This window comes from Eumetopias jubatus, unplaced genomic scaffold (genome assembly GCF_037043125.1).
Source record: "Eumetopias jubatus isolate StellerSeaLion01/CBP00866 unplaced genomic scaffold, mEumJub1_p1.0 scaffold_30, whole genome shotgun sequence".
In the NCBI taxonomy this organism is placed as follows: Eukaryota; Metazoa; Chordata; class Mammalia; order Carnivora; family Otariidae; genus Eumetopias; species Eumetopias jubatus.
In genome coordinates, this window is record NW_028274836.1 from 1877210 (window position 1) to 1889305 (window position 12096).

At 44.3% G+C, this 12096-nt stretch overlaps 1 pseudogene; it reads right to left on the reverse strand.

The window, feature by feature from the left end:
- Positions 1-7661: 7661 nt before the first annotated feature.
- Positions 7662-8748, reverse strand: LOC114203199 (deoxyribose-phosphate aldolase-like; annotated as a pseudogene).
- Positions 8749-12096: the final 3348 nt, after the last annotated feature.

The window sequence follows — 12096 nt, forward strand, 5'->3', positions numbered from 1 at the left end:
GGGCACAACCCTCCCTGACCAATCACCATGTGGGGGTGGAGCTACCTCTCTGGAGCTGCCCAGGGATGCAGAGGTGGGGCAGGTGAAAGGGCGCTCCAAAAGAGTTGACCTGAGTAGTTCCTGGCTGGGTGAGTCCGTGCTGTGGGTTGGGGTGGGGGTTCCGGGGATAGGGTGTGGGCTGGGTGGGAGGTGGGGGTCCTAGAAGGCCACAGGCAGTGAGCTAATGCTGCCAACTCAGATGAGTTTTCTTTTCCCCTTGAAAGTCTCTTCTGCCCAATGTCCATCAACTGGCCATATCCCCCAGACCTGTGAACTCCAGGGCACTTGCTCACCTGAGCTTTTATGGGATGGGTTGCAGACATTTCAGGGTTTCCCGTGTTCCCCAGGAAGAGTGCATGTAAGGACGGCACACAGCCCTCAACTTCAGTGGGATGCCCCCTGTCCCCTGTCATAGACAGTGCAGGTAATGGACCTTAAGCAGCACCCTGAGTTCAGCAGGGTGTCCCTGTGCCCCAGAGCACAGGTGTGGTGGCAACAAGTCCCAGAGCCATCCCCCAACTTGAGTATTGTGCACTGCCTCTGCCTGGGGATGGTGGTAATGGTCTGTTAGGATGGTGCAGGAGGGTCCTCCAGGTGGGCCCTGGAGGCTGGAGTAAACCAGACCACACTCAAGTGACATGAGAAACAGATGAGTTGAGGAGTAATTTGGAAGAGTAATTTCACTTTTCCAAAAAAGACAATGTCATCGGTAATCTTACCATTTCCAAGGATGTGGATGGATCTAGAGTGGATTAAGCTAAGCAAAATCAGTAAGGAAAGACAAATCTCCTATGATCTCACTCATATGTGGAACTTCAGAAAGAAAACAGATGAACATAGTTGCGGGGGACGGGGAAGAGAGAGGCAAATGAGGAAACAGACTCAACCTTAGAGAACAAACCAAGGGTTGCTGGAGGGCAGGTGCATGGGGGGAAGGGTTAAATGGGTGATGGGTATTAGGGAGGGTACTTGTTGGGAGGAGCACTGGGTGTCATATGCAGGTGAGGAATCACTAATTCCTACACCCAAAGTGAATATTACACTGCATGTTAACTAACTGGAATTTAAGTAAAAGAAGAAAAGAAAAAGACAATGTTCTGCTTCATGAAGTGTAGGGTAAAAATGTAGTGATTTTGGCTGTACTATTCTGTAGACGATAGTTTTAAAACACTCTGTTTTAGGATACACTAGTTTCTTACCTCACAAGGGGTCCTCGGAAGGCTGCGATGAAAGATTCAGAGCATTTTCATGTTCCATTGATATGTTACATTTTGCCCAGGTAGGGAGGTAAGTGCAGAGAAATATGACAGAAGGGGAAAGTAGGTGTGAACCATTCATTAGGTAGCCTTCCACCTTTCTCACGAAAGCCTTGGGCCAGTGTCATTTTGGAAGAAGAGGTGGAATCCTGGAGCTCTGCAGCGGATGGGGGAGTTCCAGGTCTGGGTAAAATTCACAGGGGTCTCAGAGGAGAGCTGAGTGCATCGAGCAGGAGGGTGTGGGCAGGGCGGGCTCCAGGGGTGGCTGTGGGTCTCCCGTGTGAGAGTTGTGACAGGTGAGGGCCATGAGGAGGTTCCTGGCTGAGGACAGGTGAGGCTCAGGTGGAGAGCTGGCCGAGCACCTTCTTCTGTGCCACCAGCCTCAGCCAACATACACGACGTCATCGTCTGTCCCTGTCACTCCAGTTCAGACGTCTCAGAGTTGCCAGGCTGAGACGTTTGTTTGAGCTTTCTTTGAGTGTGTGTGAAGTTGCAAAACTTAGATGGTGGAAATGAGAGGTCATCAGAACATCTGTTACTCTTTTATTTCCTGCTCTTCTTCCAATCACCAAAGTGAATCATACCTGCTACTGGAAGGGGCTATCTGTGCTTTTTTATTTCCTCTTCCATGAACCACATTCTAATATTAGAAATTATGTTTTAAAGTAAGCACAGCCTCAGAGCTGTAACAGGGTGCTGTGCCCTTTGTGAGAGGGACTCATGGAGGAGTGTAGGTTCTTTAGGAGCTCGTGGAGTGGCTTATCGTGCTCCCAACGGAAATCGAGCCCCCTGTTAGCCTTCCCTGAGGGGGCTGCTTACCTGCTGGCCCATCCTGGGCTCTGGAAGCTTAACCCGGTGAGTCACTTGTGACTTGAGTTGGGGAATTTATGAAGAAAACAGAAGGAATCCTGGAAGGTGCCTGCATCCTTTGTACTCGGACAACTCCACATAACAAAGGAACTCATCATCCCGTGAGGCGTGTTGGGATCCCTGAGGGAAAGGGCTTCGCTTCGTGGGCTGAGGTTGTGTCTTCATCCTTATCTGGACCAGAGCCATGTTGTGTGGCTATGGAGATCCAGACCCTTATGTGACCACATTATTATTATTATTATTATTATTATTATTATTATTATTTTAAGAAAGCAATATAGATATTGACTTCGAGATATGAATATCAAAAGGAAAAACACAAGGTCTCCTATATATATAATGATTGAACTTGTGGTATCTCTCATTAATATGGGTAATGTAGGGCTGCCTGTATGAGAAAGATGAAGGAATTATATTTTGATAGAAGTGTGCTGTGCATACGTAGTGTTTTATTCTGTCATTTGCGTTATTTCTCTGAAGGGAAAATGGAGTGGTGACTGGAGATTTGTTTCTGATTTTAAGGAATGGGAGATAAGTGAATTGAAAGAGCAGTGTTGATGCTGACATGGTGCTCAGTGTCCAGTGAGTGAAGATTTGAAGCTTGGACTTGGAAGCCTTGGTGTTCAGCGAGGATGTTGTCTGAGTTTCCAGCACATGGAGTCACTTGGCTGGTGTGCCTAATCGGGCTAGTTCCTGCCTTTCTAAGGGCAGTTTGAAAGTGGCTTGAAATCCTAAGGTACTTGTGGAGTGGTCTGGATGGGACACCTGTGTGGGCCAGTGTAGATGCCACCCAGGGAATTCCAGAGCTAATGGTGAGCACATTTGTGAGGCTGGAGTTTGCTTCTCTGTGAGAAGTATTGAGCTGCAGTGGAAAGACGTCGCTGGGTCTTATGCCTCACTGTGTGAGCAGGTCTGAGCCTGGCAGGGTAGTCGGATCAGATAGCTGGGAGGCTGTGATGCCGTGGTGGTGGACCATCGCTCATGATGGGCAGGCCAGCTTGCTACAGGGACAGGGACTGGGCTCTCCTCCCTGGCCAGCCCTCCTGCTGCAGATGTGATAAGAGAGTTGCTCCCTGTTTGGTTCTCGAGCCCTCAGCTCAGCAAGGTGGTTGGTGGGAAGAAGCCCACACACAGCATTATTGATTCTTGCCCAGTGTGCCCCCTGCTTCCTCAGAGGAGGCACAGCAGATGTCCCCTGTCTGGTGTCTGTGACTTCAGCCGGCAGAAGCACTTCTTCCAGAGCCACATGCCTGAGAAATCCTCTCCACATTCCTGTGCTGTGTGCAAGAGGTCACTTTTCATGTGGAACTGAAATCTTAGCTCCTCTGTTTGGAACTGAGTCCACACAGGACACCAGTCTCCATGAAGTTCTCGTTCCAGGTGGAACCTGATGTGTGAGACTGAGGCTGAACCTGTGCGGCCTGCTGACCCTGCTGCAGGCTCCTTCCTGAAAACTGTGCAGCAAAGCCTGGTTTGTGATGACGTCACAGGAAAGAGGGACAGGTTCGCCACTCTGCCTGACGACTGGAAGATTCTGGACTTTAATCCCAGGTGGTTGGTGCAGGGAGGAGAGATGTCTGTTTCCCAGGACCTTGGCCAGAGGGAGATTTGGACCCTGGGATGGGTCTCTGTTCAGCTTTCTCAGGTGAGCACCTCAGGCAAGGAGAGGAAGTGTGTGTGCTCACCTGTAACTGAGGAAGGTGTCTGGTTTCAGGTCTCATGTGCAGGTGGAGTCCTCGTGTGGCTCATTTTCCTGATGGTGTTCAGGGTACAGTAGGTGGACCCCCTGGTCCTGGGCATTCTGGTTGTGCGAGAGCCCTGGGGCACCTTTTCCCCAGGGCTTTGGAACAGGAAGTAGGAGGGAGTCAGTGGTGAAACCATCAGTGTAGGCCTCTGGTTCTGCCCTGCTGAGATGGACTGGTGACTGTGATAACTGCTATGGAAATACAGAGCAGGAGACAGGGCTGGGGTGCTGAAGGGGAGGTGGGGGTGGTGCTTGCTATTCACATAGGGGCTAGTGGGCCCTCACAAGGAAGGTGATCCTTGAGTCAAGATCTAAAGAAGGTGAGTGATATCACATCAAGAGCATTCTAAAGGGAAGGGAAAACATGTGCAAAGGCCCTGGGGCAGGAACACACCAGGTATGTCCAGGAGCAGCAAGAAGACACTGTGACCACAGGAGACAGCTTAGGACATGACCTTAGGGAGCTGACAGAGGGAGACAGAAAGCCATTGCAGGGTTGTGACCCCACGGGACCCTGTTTCACTGGGCCATCCTGACTACAGTGTTGAGAACAGATGACAGAGGGTTGATGATGGGCAAAGGAGGTCCATGATGAAGCTTTTCCAGGAACTCAGGCAAGAGATGGGCTCCAGTGTGGACCATACAGGTGGCCTTGGAAGAAGTGGTCAGTCCTGTTCTGGGTACATTGAAGATGGAGCTCACCGGATTTGCTGATGGGTTAGATACTGGGAATGGGAGAAAGGAGGAATTGGGGTAACACCCAGCTGTGGTTGGTTGTCCTGAGCAAGGGGAAGGAGGAGGTTTCTGGGGGTAGGATGTCGTCTGTGTTCTGCATGCTCAGGAAGGTGCCTTTCACGGTGGATATGCTGATGTGTGTGTCCGGGAGAACAGTTAACATCTACTCCCTCAGCAACTTTCAAGTACAAGTGTTCCCCACTTTTTAAAAGTCCATGGTGAGACACTTGGCTTTCTTTGAAAGATCTACGTCATTGCCTGGCTTCAGTAACAGGAAGAAACCTGAAGAGGATTTCCCTCTTATGAAAAAAGTCGAAAAGTGAGCATCGCGTTCAGCATCTGTTTTGCTGGGAGCCACTGCAGAGGCGGCGAACACCACAACCAGCTCCTTCCTGGGAACCGCTCACCACGTCCAGCCCCCAGCGCTTTGAATTGTGTCTGTGAGCATCAGCTGTGCTTTATCTCCATCCATTAGGAATTTGTGTCCTGAGGCCTAAGGAAAGCCAAAGAGAAGTCATTTTTGGAGTCTGAGCTTGCTCACTATTTTTTCTGTATAAATGAATGGTAATTCCTCCCTTGGTTTACACCATTTCTGCTGTGAAAGGTTTCCTAGGATCAATGTACTTTCAAATAGTGGAGGAGACTGTACCCCATCCTGCTGGCTTAGCTTTAGTCTCCATGCTGCACAGAATGTTCCATGACTTACGGATTTTATCACTCAAACATTGTGCCTTTGACCACCTTCCCTGCCCCCCATCCCCGAATCTGGCAACCACCAGTCTGTTCTCAGTATCTATGCGTTCAGTATATTTTTCCATGTGGAACGTCCATGAACATCTGGCATTTGTCTTTCTGTGTCTGAGTTCCTTAGCATAATGCTCCCAAGGTCTCTGTTTCTATGTCTGGTTACTGTGAATAATGCTGCAGTGAACAACGGAGTGCATCTATCTTCTTGAGGTAGTTTTTGTGTTCTCTAGATAAATACTCAGTAGAGCAATTCCTGGGTCATGTGGTAGTTGTATTCATTTTTTCAGGAACCTCTATACTGTTTGTCACAGTGGTTGTACCAATGTACATTACCACCAACAGTGTACAGGGTCCCCTTGTCTACACACCTTTGACCACACCTGGTGTCTGTCTCTGGGACGATTGCCATCCCAACAGTTGTGAGATGATAGCGGATTACAGGTTTGACTTATATTTCCCTGACGACGATTAGTGATGTTGAGCAACGTTTTCTGTGTCTGTTGGTCACCTGGGTGCCATCTTTGGAAAGTATCTGTTCACATATTCTCCCCATTTTTTTATACAGGTTTTTGTTTGTTTGTTTTGATTTGTATGAGTGTTTTGTGTATTTTGGATATTAGCCTCTTCTCACACATATGATTTGCAGATATTTTTTCTCATTGGGTAGGCCACCTTTTAAGTTTTTTATTAGTATTTTTTTTTGCTGTGCAGAAGATTTCAGTTTGATGTCATTCTACTTGTTTATTTTTGCATTTGTTGCCTTTGCTTTTAGTGTCCGATCTAAAATACTCTTTGCCAAAACCATGTCCAGAAACATACTACCTGTGCTTTCTTCTCAGAGGTTTATGGATTCAGGACTTATGTTCAAATCATTCATCCATTTAAATTTTTGTGTAAGAAAGTGATCCAGTTCCATTCTTCTGCATGTAGCGTGCGGTTTTCCAGTGCCGTTCACTGAAGAGACAGTCCTTTCCGCACTGCATATTTTCTGCTGTTGTGTCGTCAGTTAAGACCATAGCTGTGTGGGTTAGTTTCTCAGCTTTCTTCTGCTTCTGCTTCTGCTTCTCCTTCTCCCTCCTCTTCCTCCTTCCTCCGTTTTTGTCCTAGCGTTTTCCTTTGAGAAAATATTTTTCCCGTAAGAATATACGCAGTGTGGACTTCATTGATTACATGTCATACTATTTGTTAGGACACTTCTCTGATGTGTGTTTTTGTAAATGAGTAGCTGGATCTATAGCTCCCAACAGGTTAAACATTTGGGCAGAACTACTCAAGTCATGTTATATCCTTCCATCAGATACGGATTGTGTCTGATTGTCGTCTTTTGTGATGCTATCAGTTGTGATGATGGATATCTATATTTCCTTCTCCATGATAGGTTTATTAAAGTGCTTTTAAGTTTTCTTAAAAATGTGCATTCTAAATCATCCTTATTTTATAATATATATTTATATAAAACATGTTTAAAGAGAAGCATTTATTGGAATCAGCTGTTGAAACAGCTGATTAATTAATATTAATAAATATTAATTCCCATTCAGAGTTAATATCAGAGCTAAGTTTAAATAAACTTTTAATATACTGACTCTAATGAGTAAACTTTGCCAAAAGTGCTATGACTATCATTTTCCGAGCTTTCTATTCTATTCCATTGACCTGTGTGTCTGTTTCTAGGCCAGCACCATACAATTTTATTTTTCCAAAAAAATAAACTACAGAGATTTTTTTTATTTAGAAAAAGCAATAGCATAGTATCATGTACTGACAGGAGTTTCATTAACAAAACAATTAATAGGAGAGCATATCTGTTGCAAAAATTAAAGACAGATTTTCATGGCAGGAAGTTAATGCCAAGTCAGTGACTCCTGAATTCATCAGAGTATGGCTGGCAGCTCAGGGATGCTACGTTTTCTTTCACTAAAGACACGTTTCTTGGGCAGGTTAATGTTCCCCCCCCCTTAGTATTTAATGCTGTCAAAGCTATGATTAATATTTTACTCAGAATTTTTAAGAGAAAGTCTTCACAAAATTAACAATACAGATCTTCAAGTAATTAGGACCACTCAGAGACACCTGAAAAGAATTCCATGTATGGATTCATTGTTTTTTTCTTTTATTCTTTGAATTAAATTCAGTGAAAGTTTTAAGGTGGGAAAAAAGTCAGTTATCTATTCATTCCCTCATGTTTTAATTAAACAATTTTAGCGATTACGTAGAAAAACACATTTTACATGTTGCTGTAAAGCACTTTTCTGGAACTGGTCGCTGATTTAAGACATCGGAAGATCATGATAGGCCACCTAGCTTCCTGTAACGTGATAGTAAATCTGCCTCTCGGTGTCCGAAACCAGAGTACTGGCACCTATTTGGAACAGTTCTGGCGTCAGCCATTCATCTCCCAGCTCTTCCTTCACAAGAGAGAGACAAGCAAGGGAATCCTTGGCACTGCGGATGCCTCCTGAGGGTTTAAAGCCTACCTTGTTTCCAGTTTTCCAGAAGAAATCTCTAATGGCCCGCAGCATTACTATAGCTACTGCGAAAGTGGCATTTACTGTTTCTTTTCCAGTAGAGGTCTTAATAAAGTCTGATCCTGCCATCATTGCGATCATACTGGCTTTATAGACATGAGTAAGAGATCCACGTTCTCCTGTAGCTAAGATGGTTTTGAGATGAGCCTCCCCACAGGCCTTGCGAAACTGACCAATCTCATCACACAGGGCTTCCCGCTGGCCGGTCAGCACCAAGGTCCTATTAATCACCACATCGATTTCCGTAACTCCATTTTCCACAGCCAATCTGATCTCTTCCAATCATGTTTTTAAATGAGTCTGTCCAGGGCGCCTGGGTGGCTCAGTTGGTTGGGCGACTGCCTTCGGCTCAGGTCATGATCCTGGAGTCCCGGGATCGAGTCCCACATCGGGCTCCCTGCTCAGCAGGGAGTCTGCTTCTCGCTCTGACCCTCTTCCCTCTCGTGCTATCTCTCATTCTCTCTCTCAAATAAATAAATAAATGAGTCTGTCCAGCTGGAAAGCCAGTGCGCACGGAAGCCACTGGGATGGTACAGCCCGGGGTCTTCAGTGATTTAACCGCATCACACACCCGCGTGGGGTAGACATAAACAACAGTGGTCATAAGGCCTTTATCACACATATTTAAACTTTTTAAGAGAGCTTCCCGGATTGGATACTTGGCTTTATAACAGAGCCTTTGAACATTGGATGATATGTCATTGTCTGAAAGTGTAGTAAGACTTATAAAGGTAATGGCTTTCAGGAGCCAAGCAGCTTGCCACTCCTTTTTCACGGTTCTGCAAGCCTGGATTTATTCTGCATGCCTCAGAACTGCGGGTTGATTCATTTCTTACTTTTATTCCTAGATTTTTTTTTCTTGATGCAATTGTAAATGGCATTGTTTTCTTATTTTCTCTTTGTGGAAGTTTGTCATCCCTATACAGAAATGCAACAAGTTGGGACACCTGGTGGCTTAGTCAGTTTAAGCGTCTGTCTTTGGCTCAGGTCACAATCCCAGGGTCCTGGCATCGAGACCCTCATTGGGCTCCCTCCTCAGTGGGGTGTCGGCTTCTCCGTCCCCTTCTGCTGCTCACCCTGCTTGTGCTGTTTCTCTCTCTCTGTCAAATAAATAAATAAAATCTTAAAAAAAAAATTCAACGGGTCTCTGTATATTGACTTTGTATCCTGCAGCTTTACTGAATTTATTTATTCTAACAGTTTTTTGGTGGAATCTTTAGGGATTTCTATATATAGTATGTCATTTGTAAATAGTGACAGTTTTCCTATTTGGATTTCGTCTTTTCTTTTCTTTCTTTCATTCTTTCTTTTTCTTTTTCTTTCTTTCTTTCTTTCTTTCTTTCTTTCTTTCTTTCTTTCTTTCTTTCTTTCTTTCTTTCTTTCTTTCTTTCTTTTTTCTTTCTTTCTTTCTTTCTTTTTCTTTCTTTCTTTTTCTTTCTTTCTTTCCTTCTTTCTTTCTTTCTTTCTTTCTTTCTTTCTTTCTTTTTCTCTTTCTTTCTTTCTTTCTTTCTTTCTTTCTTTCTTTCTCTTTCTTTCTTTCTTTCTTCTTTCTTTCTTCTTTCTTTCTTCTTTTCTTTCTTTCTTTCGTCTAGTGCTTTGGCTAGGGCTTTCAATACTATGTTGAATGAAAGTGATGAGAGTGGAAATCTTTGTCTTCTTCTTGATCTTAGTGGAAAAGTTTTTAGCTTTTCACACTTGAGTATGATTTTAGCTGTGAGCTTTTCATATATGGTCTATGTTCCCTCTATACCCAGATGGTTTAGAGTTTTTATCATACGTGCATATTGAATCTTGTCAAGTGTTCTTTCTGCATCTTTTGTAACAATCATATGATTTTTATCTTTTATTTTTTTAAGATGGTGTATCCTGATGTTTGATGTGCAGATGTGCAAACATCCTTGCATCCCTGGAATAAATCCCACTTGATTGTTTTGTGTGATTCTCCCGATGTATTGTTGAATTCAGTTTGCTTATAATTTGTTGAGGATTTTGGCATCTATGTTCTTGAGGGATATTGGCCTTTCCTTTTCTTTTCTTTTCCCATCCCCCAAACCCCCTCCCCTCTAGAACCCTCAGTTTGTTTTTCAGAGTCCACTCTCTCTCATGGTTCGTCTCCCCCTCCGACTAACTCCCCTTCATTCTCCCCCTCCTGCTATCTTCTTCTTCTTTTTTTTTCTAAACATATATTGCATTATTTGTTTCAGAAGTACAGATCTGTGATTCAACAGTCTTGTACAGTTCACAGCGCTCACCATAGCACATACCCTCCCCAATGACTATCACCCAGACACCCCATCCCTCCCACACCCCCACCACTCCAGGAACACTCAGTTGGTTTCCTGAGATTAAGAATTCCTCATATCACTGAGGTCATATGATTCATGTCTTTCTCTGATTGACTTACTTCACTCAGCATAACACCCTCCCATTCCATACATGTCGTTGCAATTGGCAGGATCTCATTCCTTTTGATGGCTGCATAATATTCCATTGTGTATATATACCACTGCCTCTTTATCCATTCATGTGTCGATGGACATCTTGGCTCTTTCCACAGTTTGGCTATTGTGGACGTTGCTGCTATAAACTTTGGGGTGCACGTACCCCTTCGGATACCTACATTTGTATCTTTGTGGTAAATACCCAGTAGTGCAATTGCTGGGTCATATGGTAGCTCTATTTTCAACTGTGTTAGGAACCTCCATACTGTTTTCCAGAGTGGCTGCACCAGCTTGCATTCCCACCAACAGTGTAGGAGGGTTCCCCTTTCTCCACATCCCCGCCAACATCTGTCGTTTCCTGACTTGTTCATTTTAGCCATCCTGACTGGTGTGCGGTGGTATCTCATTGAGGTTTTGATTTGGATTTCCCTGATGCCGAGCGATGTGGAGCACTTTTTCATGTGTCTGTTGGCCATTTGGATGTCTTCTTTGGAAAAATGTCTGTTCATGTCTTCTGCCCATTTCTTGATTGGATTATTTATTCTTTGGGGGTTGAGTTTGATAAGTTCTTTATAGATTTTGGATACTAGCCCTTTATCTGAGATGTCATTTGCAAATATTTTCTCCCATCCTGTCGGTTGTCTTTTGGTTTTGTGGACTGTTTCTTTGGCTGTGCAAAAGCTTTTTATCTTGATGAAATCCCAATAGTTCATTTTTGCCCTTGCTCCCCTTGCCTTTGGCGATGTTTCTAGGAAGAAGTTGCTGCGGCTGAGGTCGAAGAGGTTGCTGACTGTGTTCTCCTTTCAGATTTTGATGGACTCCTGTCTCACGTTTAGGCCTTTCAACCATTTGGAGTCTATTTGTGTGTGTGCTGTAAGGAAATGGTCCAGTTTCATTCTTCTGCATGTGGCTGTCCAATTTTCCCAACACCATTTGTTGAAGAGACTTTTTCCATTGGACATTCTTTCCTGCTTTGTCGAAGACGAGTTGACCATAGAGTTGGGGGTCCATTTCTGGGCTCTCTATTCTGTTCCATTGATCTATGTGTCTGTTTTTGTGCCAGTAGCATTCTGTCTCGATGATGACAGCTTTGTAATAGAGCTGGAAGTCCGGAATTGTGAGGCCGCCAGCTTTGCTTTTCTTTTTCAATATTCCTCTAGCTATTCGGGGTCTCTTCTGGTTCCATACAAATTTTAGGATTATTTGTTCCATGTCTTTGAAAAAAGTGGATGGCATTTTGATGGGGATTGCATTGAATGTGTAGATTGCTCTAGGTAGCATTGACATCTTCACAATGTTGGTTCTCCCAATCCATGAGCATGGAACGTTTTTCCATTTCTTTGTGTCTTCTTCAATTTCTTTCATGAGTATTTTATAATTCTCTGAGTACAGATCCTTTGCCTCTTTAGTTAAATTTATTCCTAGGTATCTTATGGTTTTGGGTGCAATTGTAAATGGGATCAACTCCTTGATTTGTCTCTCTTCTGTCTTGTGGTTGGTGTATAGGAATGCCACTGATTTCTGTGCATTGATTTTATATCCTGCCACTTTCCTGAATTCCTGTATGAGTTCTAGCAATTTTGAGGTGGAGTCTTTTGGGTTTTCCACATACAGTATCATATCATCTGCAAAGAGTGAGAGTTTGACTTCCTCTTTGCCGATTTGGATGCCTTTGATTGCTTTTTGTTGTCTGATTGCCGTGGCTAGGACTTCTAATACTATGTTGAATAGCAGTG